This window comes from Bufo gargarizans, chromosome 7 (genome assembly GCF_014858855.1).
Source record: "Bufo gargarizans isolate SCDJY-AF-19 chromosome 7, ASM1485885v1, whole genome shotgun sequence".
Lineage (NCBI taxonomy): Eukaryota > Metazoa > Chordata > Amphibia > Anura > Bufonidae > Bufo > Bufo gargarizans.
Window position 1 is genome coordinate 174,842,949 of NC_058086.1, and position 12,345 is coordinate 174,855,293.

General features: G+C 46.5%; 1 protein-coding gene across 1 annotated transcript in view; it reads left to right on the forward strand.

The window, feature by feature from the left end:
- Nucleotides 1-3,931: 3,931 nt before the first annotated feature.
- Nucleotides 3,932-12,345, forward strand: part of TLCD4 (TLC domain containing 4) — a 62,217-nt gene continuing 53,803 nt past the window's right edge. The window contains exon 1 of the mRNA XM_044300500.1: nucleotides 3,932-4,231. The gene's annotated coding sequence lies outside the window, so the exon portion shown is untranslated. The remainder of the gene's footprint in view (nucleotides 4,232-12,345) is intronic.

A 12,345-nucleotide genomic window follows, 5' to 3' on the forward strand; every position in this document is an offset into this window, starting at 1 on the left:
GTCTTCTTAACCCTCAGGCCCCCAAACATCTCCTCTTGTACCGAATGGGTACGTTGTACCTCCTCCACACCCATGGTCGACCTTACAGCCTTCAGAAGGTCGGACATTTCTTCCGTAGAAAAATAATATCTACGTCCATCGTCTTCTGAGTCAGAGACTCTCTCCCCCTCCTCCCAAGACTTAACAGAGTGGGCACTTTCCTCCGCAACGACTTCTATATCAGAGGGGGATGGGGATCTAGCCCGCTTCTTCTTTGGTTGCGGCAAATCGGGGGGATTAGCGGACAGGTGGGCCAGGGATGAACGGATCTCCTCCTGAATCATAGTTTTTAATTCCTCTTTTAGGGAGGGTGCCTCATCCCGTACGATATTTGAAATACAAGGCTTGCACAGTTTTTTGGGGTAGCCGTCAGGGAGTCTACTAGAGCAGGAGACACATTTGAGTGACTTCCCCATCTTTTTCGGGGTTTCTTTTGCCTAAAAGAGATGAAACGGCAAAGTATAAGGGATATGGCCCACCAAGAGGAGGGTGGGGGGGGGGCGCGGGGGTGGATGTAGGAGCCTGCGCCCTGCCGTAGCTGCACTGAGCATGGAGCAAGAGCCCGCTCCTCCTCTCCCCCCCCCCCCTATATCATCGTGGGAGAGGGGGATCAACAGACTCCCTGACCCATTCATAAATACCCCCGAAGGGGACTCACAGTTAGAAGCGCTGGCGGCGGCTCAGCTCTGGGGGACCGCTCCGGTACCGACATGGTCGCCTCTTCCGAAAGGTAAGGGTTCCGCACAGTGGGGGACCGATCCTGGGAGCGTTTGTCCGGAGCAGGCCTCGGTTTTAAAATTAAGCTCCACGCTGCCGCCACTGACGTCACTTCCGGGTCGCCGGCCGTGACGTCAAACATATGCGCCCAATGCGCCGGCGCGCACCCAGCTGCCGCGATGATGCCGGAAGGGAGACTGCGCCAGGGAACAGGCCCCGAAAATCGGGACGAGGTAGAGCCCCACACCCCTGCCCAGCGTTAGTACTGGACCGCGGGAGGGCAGGGGGACGCCATGCAGGATGCCGGCGATTTCTTAAGGTATCCACGACTGAATTCCTAGCTTCATCTCCCTGCATACAGGGAGACCTTTCTCTGCCCTGTCCTCTGTAGGGACAGGAAACACTGGTGTTGGTGGTGGGAGGAGGGTATTTAACCTTTCTCTGTTCCTGCCCCTACAGAGGTCAGGGGTCAATCTCCTTGTATGCCGTCGTGATGATGCTATGGAAATAGAGATTTGATCAAATCCCTAAGGGAGATGATCAATTCACAGAAGATATTTAAAATACCAACTCTGTGGGGTGATTTCCCTAAAGAAAGTAAGTGATTTGGTTCAAATCCTTTAACTGTTTTAGTGAAAAGATGAAATAAACAAGTAAGGAGTCCTGGAAAAAACAGAAAGCAGTCGAAGGACCTTTGATTACCTTACAGACATGTGACCAGTAATATTGCTATGCTATTGGTCACATGGTTATGATGTCATCAAAGGTCCTGTATCCCATAGCTCTCACAGTTCGCTGATAAAAGGCCCTAGCGACGACCCTGATTCTAGGTATATACTATTCTGGCAGGGGGAACACAGCCAGGCTTATCTCTGTGGGGGCACACTCCTGGCCATGGGTTCAGATATAGAAAAAAATCAAACTCTGACCGAAGTTGTATCTGAAAAACAGTTTAATGAAACTCTCAGGACGTTTTTGAACAAGCGTCATGATAAAGAAAAACCTTTGTGGACTCGCGAACTGATAGAAGAAGCATCACAGTCATTGAACAATTTAAATTAGCACCACTACTTAAACTACAACGGACACGTAAAAACAGGACTAGTATGGAAAAAAAATACGATGTTATGGAAGTAGGTACTAAAAAATGTTAGATTTTTGAAGAGAAAGTCTAAACAATATTATTTCATATTATTATTATATTATCAAAAATATTAAACTTTTCACTAAAACAGTTATGCTGGGTTCACACCTGAGCGTTCGCGCTGTATGCGCGATTGTACGGGTGTTTGCAATCATGCATACAGAGACAAGCGAACGCCCATTGTCGCGCGTTCCTGCTGAAGTCTATGTACGGGAACGTGTGAAGCTCATGTACTTCTTGGGGCGTCGGGCGTTTTACAGCGCGATCGTACGCGCTGTAAAACGCTCAGGTGTGAACCCAACCTTAAGGGATTTGATGATCAAATCACTTACGTTCTTTAGGGAACATCATCTTCCGTGAATTGATCTCCCTTAGGGATTTGATCAAATCTCCATTTTCATCATTTCCCTGCGACATATACACCTCTCCAGTCCTTCTTACAACCCAGGAGTAACGTACAACCCTCGCAGATACTTATATAGGCGAAGCGCTCGCTCCGTACAGTATTCTAACAAAGTTTTATGCAAATCAACTTCTGATGTTTCATCCGAAGTTGATTCGCTCATCCCTAGTCGGGGAGGAAGGCTTCCTTCCCAACATTCGGACACTCAGTCGGCCTGTGTAAATCCAGCTTAAGAGACAGCAGCAGGAGAAGCAGAGTGGCCAACAGCTCCTCACCTCCCCCATACACACTCAGCGGCGCTTGATCCCTCTCTCCTCCAATATCATACGTCTGGGGAGAGTTGGAAATCCTCCGTACACATTAGACTGTTTTGATGGTCGCATGGAAAACGGCAGGCCACAGGACTGACCAGCAGGTGGCGATGTGCTGTCAAAGGAGAACACACGCTTTACCTTTCTGTGGTGAATATTTCCAGTAAAATGATAGCTCTTGAATACAATCTAATTCTCTTGCAGCACAATATAACATTCAACTCTTGTGGTTATTTTTCATGCAGTTTTTTCGAGCAAAACACAGGAGTGGATCCAAAAGAGAGAAGAATCAGTGGGGGCATATTTACTAAGGCCTCTTTCACACGAGCGAGTTTTCCGCACGGGCGCAATGCGTCACGTGAACGCATAGCACCCGCACTGAATCCGGACCCATTCATTTCAATGGGTCTGCGTACATGAGCGTTTTTTTTTTTTCACGCATCAGTTCTGCGTTGCGTGAAAATCGCAGCATGTTCTATATTCTGCGTTTTTCACGCAGCCCTGGCCCCATAGAAATTAATGGGGCTGCGTGAATAACGCATTGCATCCGGAAGCAAGTGCGGATGCAGTGCGTTTTTCACTTATGGTTGCTAAGAGATGTTGTTTGTAAACCTTCAGTTTTATCACGTGCGTGAAAAACACATCAAAACGCATTGCACCCGCGCGGAAAAAACTGAACAACTGAACGCAATCGCAGACAAAACTGACTGAACTTGCTTGCAAACTGTGCGAGTTTCACTGAACGCATCCGGACCTAAGACTGGCTTTTTACGCAAATATTAGTAAATTATCTGCGTCCTGCGTCCCAGCTCCGACGTGACCCCACTCTGTGACCTTCGGGTCGTGAAACTGGCCGTGTGACTAATTATCGTATCACGGCCATTTAGAAAAGGATCCTGCGACTATTTTAGATGAAAAATATTCCCAAGTCCCTTAATAAATGACCCCCAATGTTTTCATTATTATTTTTATTTTTTTCATCCACTCCTGGCGTCGGCTTAAAAAAAAACTGCCCCAAATGCCGCAAACTTTGAGCTACGTTCACATCTGCGTCAGAGGAACATTAAAAGTGGCGCCGATATGAACCTAGCCCCCATGCTGTAACAACGCAGAGGACATTCGTTCCATTGTTTCATTTGTTTATTTTTGTATTGTATTTGTAAACACACTTGTTTCTCTGATTGTGCACAGATACAGAATGTCTTTGAACAGCAGCACATGGAGATTCTTGATAGGGAGGCGTTAGAGGCATCCCTCCTGTGAATGGGCAGGGCCAGCAACAAAGGTGACAGTCACAAAGGCTGGCCGCAGATCACATTGGAACAGCAGATGCCACATGACTGCCATCAGCTATATTGCCATCCACTGTATAGCCCTGTCTTCCTACAGCAGCATCCCCTATTCATCGCTGCCTCCTCCTACTGAGTGAGGCCCAGGGAGGGGGCAGAGATCTCACTCACATATACAGCAGTGTCTAGGAGCCATCGCCTTGATGTGAAGCTTCTCTGCCTGGATCAGCATTGAATGCAGCAAGCCAGCATGGTCTCCCTGCAGCCAGGACAGCAATGAGCTCCCCACTGCCTCCCTCAGACCTGCATCTAGGACCCCCACCCACAGGTAAGGCACTGCTTGCCAGCTTAGGCCTCTTGCCTGTGCACCATGGTCATATTGCATGTGTATCCGTATGCATTGTGTACACTTCTGTATTACCACTGCCTTGTTTTCCTCCCTTTGTTCCCTACACATTCCCCCACTTGTCATCATGGAGAACTGTCTACGTGATACTGCTATGGTGGGAACAAGTATCCATACTCTGCCTCTCTCCAAGCAGAGCAGTCTCTGAAATTGTCGCTTTATCTCCTAATGCCACCAGAATACGACAAGCGCTATCTGTGACTACAGGCGGCTCCAGCTTTTTGTTTGCATGAGCCAATTTTAATTTTCAATTTTTTTTGGGTGTATCATTTTGCTAAAGTGCTGCACGCTTGTGTAAGTTCTCTTAATGTCAAAAAGAAAACGTTGGAGATGTTGGTAGGTGTCGGAGCGAATGGTGTAACTCACTCATAAATATGGTGGATGAGACAAGCGCCAATGTTTCCTGTCTACTTAGGCCTGGTCTTGGAGTGCAATATTGATAAATGCCCCCGCTATATGGTGACTCACAAAATAGTTTCATCGCATAACCATACACGTTAAATCATTTAGCGATAATGGTCGCAGCCAGGATAGCGAAGTAGAGGAGATCCCATAGAAGTGAATGGGATTGCCGCGGAGGTCGCATCCAGCGACTCATGTGATGATCCCATTCATTTCTATGGGATCGCAGTCACTCTGCTATCCCAGTGTCGCCGTGTAGCCACTTTCTGTATTGCAGCAGGCAGAGTTCGCGACGTTCCTCAAGGTGTTGCTGCTTGTCATCATTTATTTTACGTAAAACGAGGTCGTCTCTTATAACTTGTACAGCAGTTCACACCCTATCGATACATATTTTTCACCAACTAGCGTCACTTCTGAAGTACAGTATTTTGGGGGGCGTAATCACAATTTCTGTAAAGAAAAGACACTGCAAAAAAAAAACATCATCGCAGATCCAATTCGCTTCTACAGGACTCGGATGCATCAGCCTTCATTAGTTCCGTCATAACACGTTTTCATAATTGGCTAATGGTGAATCATTTCTTGGCAAAATCAGATTAAAGGGATTACCTAATTAAGCGATAGTCCCACTTTACAGTGCATATCGCCAGGGTAGGCAATAAATATGACTGGCAGAGGATGAAGGAATTGATGTCCCTTTGGTGATGTTCTTGCGCAGTGGTGCTCACACCTGGACGCGTGTGAAACATTCTAAGGCTCTGTTCATGTTGTGTTTAACATGTCAGGTTGTGTATGTTACAGTGGCATCCATCACCCAGAAGGTATATGTTTATTACTGGATACCATTGTATGGAATGGCATAGTCTGGCACTCACTAGGCCAGGGATGCTCAACCTGCGGCCCTCCAGCTGTTGTAAAACTACAACCCCCACCATGCCCTGCTGTAGGCTGATAGCTGTGGGCTGTCTGGGCATGCTGGGAGTTGTAGCTTTGCAACACCTGGAGGGCCACAGGTTGGGCATCCCTGCACTAGGCTATTGTAACTCTATGAACATATTTAAAGGGTTTTTTCAGGATTTACATATTGATGGCTTATCCCTAGGAGAGGTCATCAATATTAAATTGGAGGGGGTCCTGTTCCCGAGACCCTTCACGTTCAGCTGTATGAAGAGGCCGCAGCTCTCCTTGAGCACTTAGGCCCATCATGTTCATCGGTCACACGGCCTAGGCGCAGCTCAGTCCCATTGAAGTGAATAGGAGTGACCTGCGATACCAAGCACAGCCGACATTCAATGTATCCCAAACGGAAGGCAGGAAGTATCTGTCAGGGTGTATACCTGCCGGATACGTTCTCTCGGACAATAGATTTAGTGCTGGATCCGTCATGGCTATTTTAGAGATTATAGAACCGGATCCGTTCATAACTGCTGCAGCCGGTGGTATTATCCTAACTGACGCCTTTATGCTGAGCCATGCCCGATCCAGCAAAAATGTGAAAGTGGCCTTATCTCTGGCCTTAGAAACACTCATTACAGCTCAGTTGGTATCTTACTTTACAGATAAGGGTCAGAGGACTGGCACAAAGTGAAAGTGAAAGTACCAGTCACACAGCTAGAAAAACTGTTAACCCTTTGAGACAGAACGGCTCAATATTTTTTAATAAAGGCCAGTTGAAAAAATTATTTTTAGCCAAAAATGAGTAACATGCAATAATTAAAAAAAAATGGCATCCGTGTCGCATCCGTTTTTCACTGACCACTGATAGGAGATGTTTTGGAAATACATTTTCAGCTGAGCAGCATCCGTGGCGCACGGATAACACATGGAGGGTAAAAACAGACACATGGACCAAACACGGATCGCTCACGGATGTAACATAGATTTATTTTTTTCATGGACGTGAAACAGACACGGAAATGTGACCGAGGTCTTAATGGGGTTTTCCGAGACTTTAAAACTAATGACTTAACCTTTAGGAAAGGTCATCAGTATCTGATTGGTGGGGGTCTGACACCTGGGACCCCCGCCGATCAGCTGTTTGAGAAGGCAGCGGCGCTCCCATTAGCTCCAAGGCCTTCTACGCCGTGGGATGTCCCATTTATCAGCCACATGACCTAGGCGCAGCTCAGCCCCATAGACGTGAATGGGCTGAGCACGATACCAAGCACAGCCGCTATACGGCGCTGTGCTCGGTAAGCATAGAAAAGGCAATGGCACTCACAGGAGCGCTGGTGCCTTCTCAAACAGCTGATCGGCGGGGGTTCCGAGTGTCGGACCCCCACCAATCAGATACTGATGACCTATCCAGAGGATAGATCGTCCGTATTAAAGTCTTTAAACAGGTTTTCCAAAGTGGAAAGGAAATATTTGCGCCTCTTCTGCGTTTTGGACATGTTCCAAGCTTTGCCTTAGAAATGCTGACGGGAAATACTCAGCAGGTGAAAGTGGTCCACGTCATGTAATGTTTGCTTTAGGATTACCTGTTATACTGTAGGACTACATATAGGAAGAACGGTGCAGAGCATGCAGCATTGCTAAATCCCAATGAAGTCCAGCCATATTACATACGTACATGCATGCTTCTGCAGATTTTTCACACGTCCTGTGTGGCCCCGCGTCAGGCACCGCCCTAATAAGTTTCAGCCTCTGTCCCCACATCTGCCGGCAGCAGTGGCCCCATACTGTCACTTCCAGCTACTTTGCAACCAAGCACCAGTGCCTCTGCACAGTGCACTAGCAGAATTGTACTAACGTCATCCACACTGACATGCAGTGGAAAGTTTTAGGCTACTTTCACACTAGCGTTTTAGTTTTCCAGTATTGAGTTTCGTCATAGGGTCTCAATACTGGAAAAAAAACGCTTCAGTTTTGTCCCCATTCATTGTCAATGGGGACAAAACTGAACAGAACGGAATGCACCAAATGCATTCCTTTCCGTCTAGTTGCGTTCCCTTACCGGAGAGCAAACCGCAACGTGTTGTAGTTTGCTTTCCGTCCTGGGATGCGGAGCAAGACGAATTCTTGGACCCAATCTGCCACAATAGAAAACAGATCCGTCCTCTATTGACTTTCAGTGGTGTTCATGACGGATCCGTCTTGGCAATGTTAAAGATAATACAACCGGATCAGTTCATAACGGATGTAGACGGTTGTATTATCAGTAACGGAAGCGTTTTTGCTGAACCCTGCCGGATCCAGTAAAAACGCTAGTGTGAAAGTAGCCTAATAGTTCAGGGGATTCGCTAAATTGAGGTAAGTCGTAGTAGCAGCAGAAGTACCACTTCATTTGAAAGTTAAGTTATAATTAGGAATGAGGTAGGGTTCGCAACGTTCGGATGAACTTCAGGTCAAAGTTCGGGTTCGGGCCCAAACTTGTCCCCGAACCCCATTGAAGGCAATGAGGATTCGAACGTCACTTTATTATTTTCCGTTATAACATGGTTATATCAGAAAATAATGGCATTCTTAAAACGGAAAGCAAATGGAAACCTTTAGAGGCATTCTATTTTGCATTCCGTCATAATGAAGTCTATGGGCAGCATAATGGATCCGTTATACTGGCCATAGACTACTATTATGACGGAATGCTTCTAAAGGTTTCCCTTTTGCATTAGGTCTTAAGAATGCCATTATTTTCCAATATAACCATGTTATAATGGAAAATTATAAAGTAATTAAAGAAACACCCGAACACGTCTGGGTTAGTGTCCCAAGTAGGAAGACGTGCAGTGGCCAGGACTGGGTTGGTTAAAGTTCTGTGTTTGTCGTGACGCCAATTGCAGCGTGCGCAGGGTTCTACCCCAGGGCCCTTCCAAGGTGTATAACACACGTCCCAGATTAGGAATGCCAGAGTGGTGTGATTGTCTATAATGTCTCTATAGGGTGGTGATAATTGTGTCAACGGTGTCTCCTACCTGGGTACGGCTGGACTCCTGGTTCCTGGCTCACTTGCAATAAATTTGAGTGTAGTGATAGTAGGAGTAATAGAGGGATTTTGCAGAATAAAGGATATCCAGACCTTTAGATGAAGTTCAAACGTTTCTTTACTAAGGATAACTCCAAGCAGTGTACAGCTTTGGTCTCTTGGTCCCAGCAGGTTTTAGCAAAGATTGGCAGGAATAAATACTTCTGCTTTAATGTGAGCTTGCAGGATAAGTAATCTGCTTGGTAGCTCTGTAATTGAGGCAGGATTAGCTTCTGCACTTCTCTGTAACTTCTGCTGTATGGGGACAGACTAGCTGAGGAGGAATGGCTTCTCCTAGGTCTCTGGACTGAACTCACAGATAGATTCTCAGGGGATGCTTTCTTCCTGGAACTCTGGAGGTTGTCTGTAGCTTTCTGCTTCTCTTCATCCAGCTGAGGCTGAAGTTGCTCAGGCTGGGTATATGATCAAGTCTCAGCCGACACAAGATCCTGGCTTTCTTCCCTTTGCAGGGGATCTCCTACACACACACCCTACCCCTAGCAGGGGCTGGGCTACACTAACTCTAACTTCCTTCTCCACCCATGCTGCAGGATGTGGGCACAGCCCACTCTGCTCACAGGCGGGGGAGCTCAGCCGGAATAATCCATTCCAGCCTAGATACACTAAACTAGGACTTGTACCTTGCTAATGTCTTGCTGCCACCTGCTGGTGAACCTGGAAAATTACAAGAACAATTGTGTTTAACATTGTTTTAGATGCACATTTGTGAAGACATAATATAAATTACATCAGATGACAATATACAGGCTCTTAGAAGATAGTAGCGGGGTAGAGGCGTGTAGTAACACAACTATGGGGTGTTACACACGTGGATGTTGTTTTCTATAAATTAACATAGATGAGGGTCAGTAAAAAAGAAACTGGCCATATTCCATCACATTCTGTATTACAGAGAATAGATATTGTCCACTAAGAGTATTGCATCCAGGAGAGAAGACAGTGCTGCACCAAATGGCGATGGGTCTGTAATCGGGTACTGTAGGAACTCTGTCGCCGCCCTACAGGACCCATACACAGCTCTTGGATTTCTGCCGTGGATGGGCCGCATCCAGTGGAGCTAATGCACACTGGGATTTTCTGTGTTGAGTTCTCAGAAATACAAAGCACGCTACTTCATAAAGATTTTCTTCTACGCCTAAAATTTCCGTTGCATGTGAACAGGATTGCATGAGATGCTAAATGTTTTAGTATGGAATGGGCTTTCTTATTATTGGTAAATAGCAGATATTTCTTTACTGTCTGCACACTTTAAAGACCAAGGAGAGCTTAAAGGGGTCTTCCGGGCATTTATGGTTATCCATCCTAGTTACTTGTACTGTACTATCCTGTACAAAAAAGGCAGTTTGGTTAATACTTACCCATCCCTCGGTCCACTGCACTCGCACAGTCTTAGGGCTCCTCCACCCGTGTCCTGATCAGGTGCGCCCTTCTTTTCCTGTTCAGCAGAATAATAGTAAATGTGGCTGAACACATCTGGTCGAGACCCTGGGAGGAAGAGTCTGCAGCCTGTGTCAGTGCAGCGGAGACGGTGGCATCACAGAGCGAAGGATGGGTTAGTATTAACCTAACGATTTTTCTTCCACAGGATAGTAGGTGGATGGATTACTTAAAATGACCTTTAAAGGGGGTTTCCAATACTGAGAATCCCCTTTCAGATGGCCAGGCTGGGTTTAATAGTGAAAAAAATAAAAATAATAACCTGTGACCGGTGCTATGGATCCAGCAGCGAGTTGTCCTCTGCTTCCGGTAACGACGGGACTGTAAGTGTGATGTTCCATCTACAAGATTGTCATCACTGTTGGCAAATAAGTGGCCACAACGGTCACCTGTACCGGCATGGCAAGTGATCACTGATGTTGAACGGCCACATGCCATGCCCGCACACATGAGACATATAGGTGCCTGATTGTCACATGGGACAAACTACAGCCCGCCCATGGAAAGTGAAGTTACAAACGGGTGAAGAGTTACAGGCGGGTGAGTTAACAAAGCTAAAAAGGTGAAAATTACAGCGTGGAAAGCAGCAACGCATCCACTGCGCAAGCACCAAGTCACTGAGCTGACTTGGCTCTCGTGAGAGAACACAGGGCTAGACGAGAAGTCGCCTTTGCATTTAAAGGGGAGGGGGCAGTACACAGAGCACAGGGGCTTTACGCTAGTGGTGCTGCTAGTGCTATGGCCAGCCCCTTGGCGCTCCAAATAGGTAATTTGAATAAATCTAAAAGTTATATATTGCAGCAAGTAAGCAACTATTCACCTTAATAAGACATATATCAATTTGGTCAGCATGATTAACCCTTCCGGGCAATATGCCTGGTTTAATAGGGTTGCTCATACTGACAGATGCCCTTTAACATTTGACAAAGAAGCAAACACTGTCCCATGTGCCCTGCATGTTTTGTATTCCTTGTCTACTGTACTTTGTCAGCTATTTAAGAAATTCTTTCAGCAATGTCCTTCAATGTATTTGCAACTCAAAAGTATTGACCATGGAGGGCAGCATACCAGAAATGCCTCTCTCAAAGTTAACGCTTTAGCTGTGATACCTGCACATGTCTAACCAATGCCTACCATCAAGGTCTTGGAGCACTGCTGGTACCTGCACATGTCTAACCAATGCCTACCATCAAGGTCTTGGAGCACTGCTGGTACCTGCACATGTCTAACCAATGACTACCATCAAGGTCTTGGAGCACTGCTGGTACCTGCACATGTCTAACCAATGACTACCATCAAGGTCTTGGAGCACTGCTGGTACCTGCACATGTCTAACCAATGACTACCATCAAGGTCTTGGAGCACTGCTGGTACCTGCACATGTCTAACCAATGTCTGCCATCAAGGTCTTGGAGCACTGCTGGTACCTGCACATGTCTAACCAATGACTACCATCAAGGTCTTGGAGCACTGCTGGTACCTGCACATGTCTAACCAATGACTACCATCAAGGTCTTGGAGCACTTCTAGTGGCCCTGCTGTCAGATGTTTCTTATTTGTTTTGGTGGGAATTTTAGTGAGTGGATTGGAGGGGAAGGGGGGGGGGGGGGGTTGGTCCCAAATAGGGATTGGGACTAGCCTCATAATGGATGAATACTACTGTGGTGGTTTAGGTGGTGCCAAGGGGATTTTTACTAGCACTACACACACCCCATTTAGGCCCCCACAGTAATTATTATTAACTTCATAATGACTACTTTCACACTTGCGGCAGAGTGATCTGGCAAAACGTATGCCAACTGATGGCATTAGTAAGACTGATCAGTCCAAAAAATGCATTGAATTTTTTTTCCATGCGCAGACCTGAAGGACGGATCCGGCATTTCGGTATTTTGAATGCTGGATCCGGCACTAATAAAAATGCCGGATCCGGCATTCAGGCAAGTCTTTAGTTTTGTTCGCCGGAGATAAAACCGTAGCATGCTGCGGTTTTATCTTTTGCTTGATCAGTCAAAATGACTGAACTGATGACATCCTGAACGGATTACTCTCCATTCAGAATGCAATGGGATATGCCTGATCAGTTCTTTTCCGGCATTGAGCCCTTTTGACGGAACTCAGTGCCGGAAACGAAAAACACAAGTGTGAAAGTACCCTAAGCGCCATACATGTATGGTGCTGGACCAAAGCTCTTGCAATCTAGCAGAAGCAG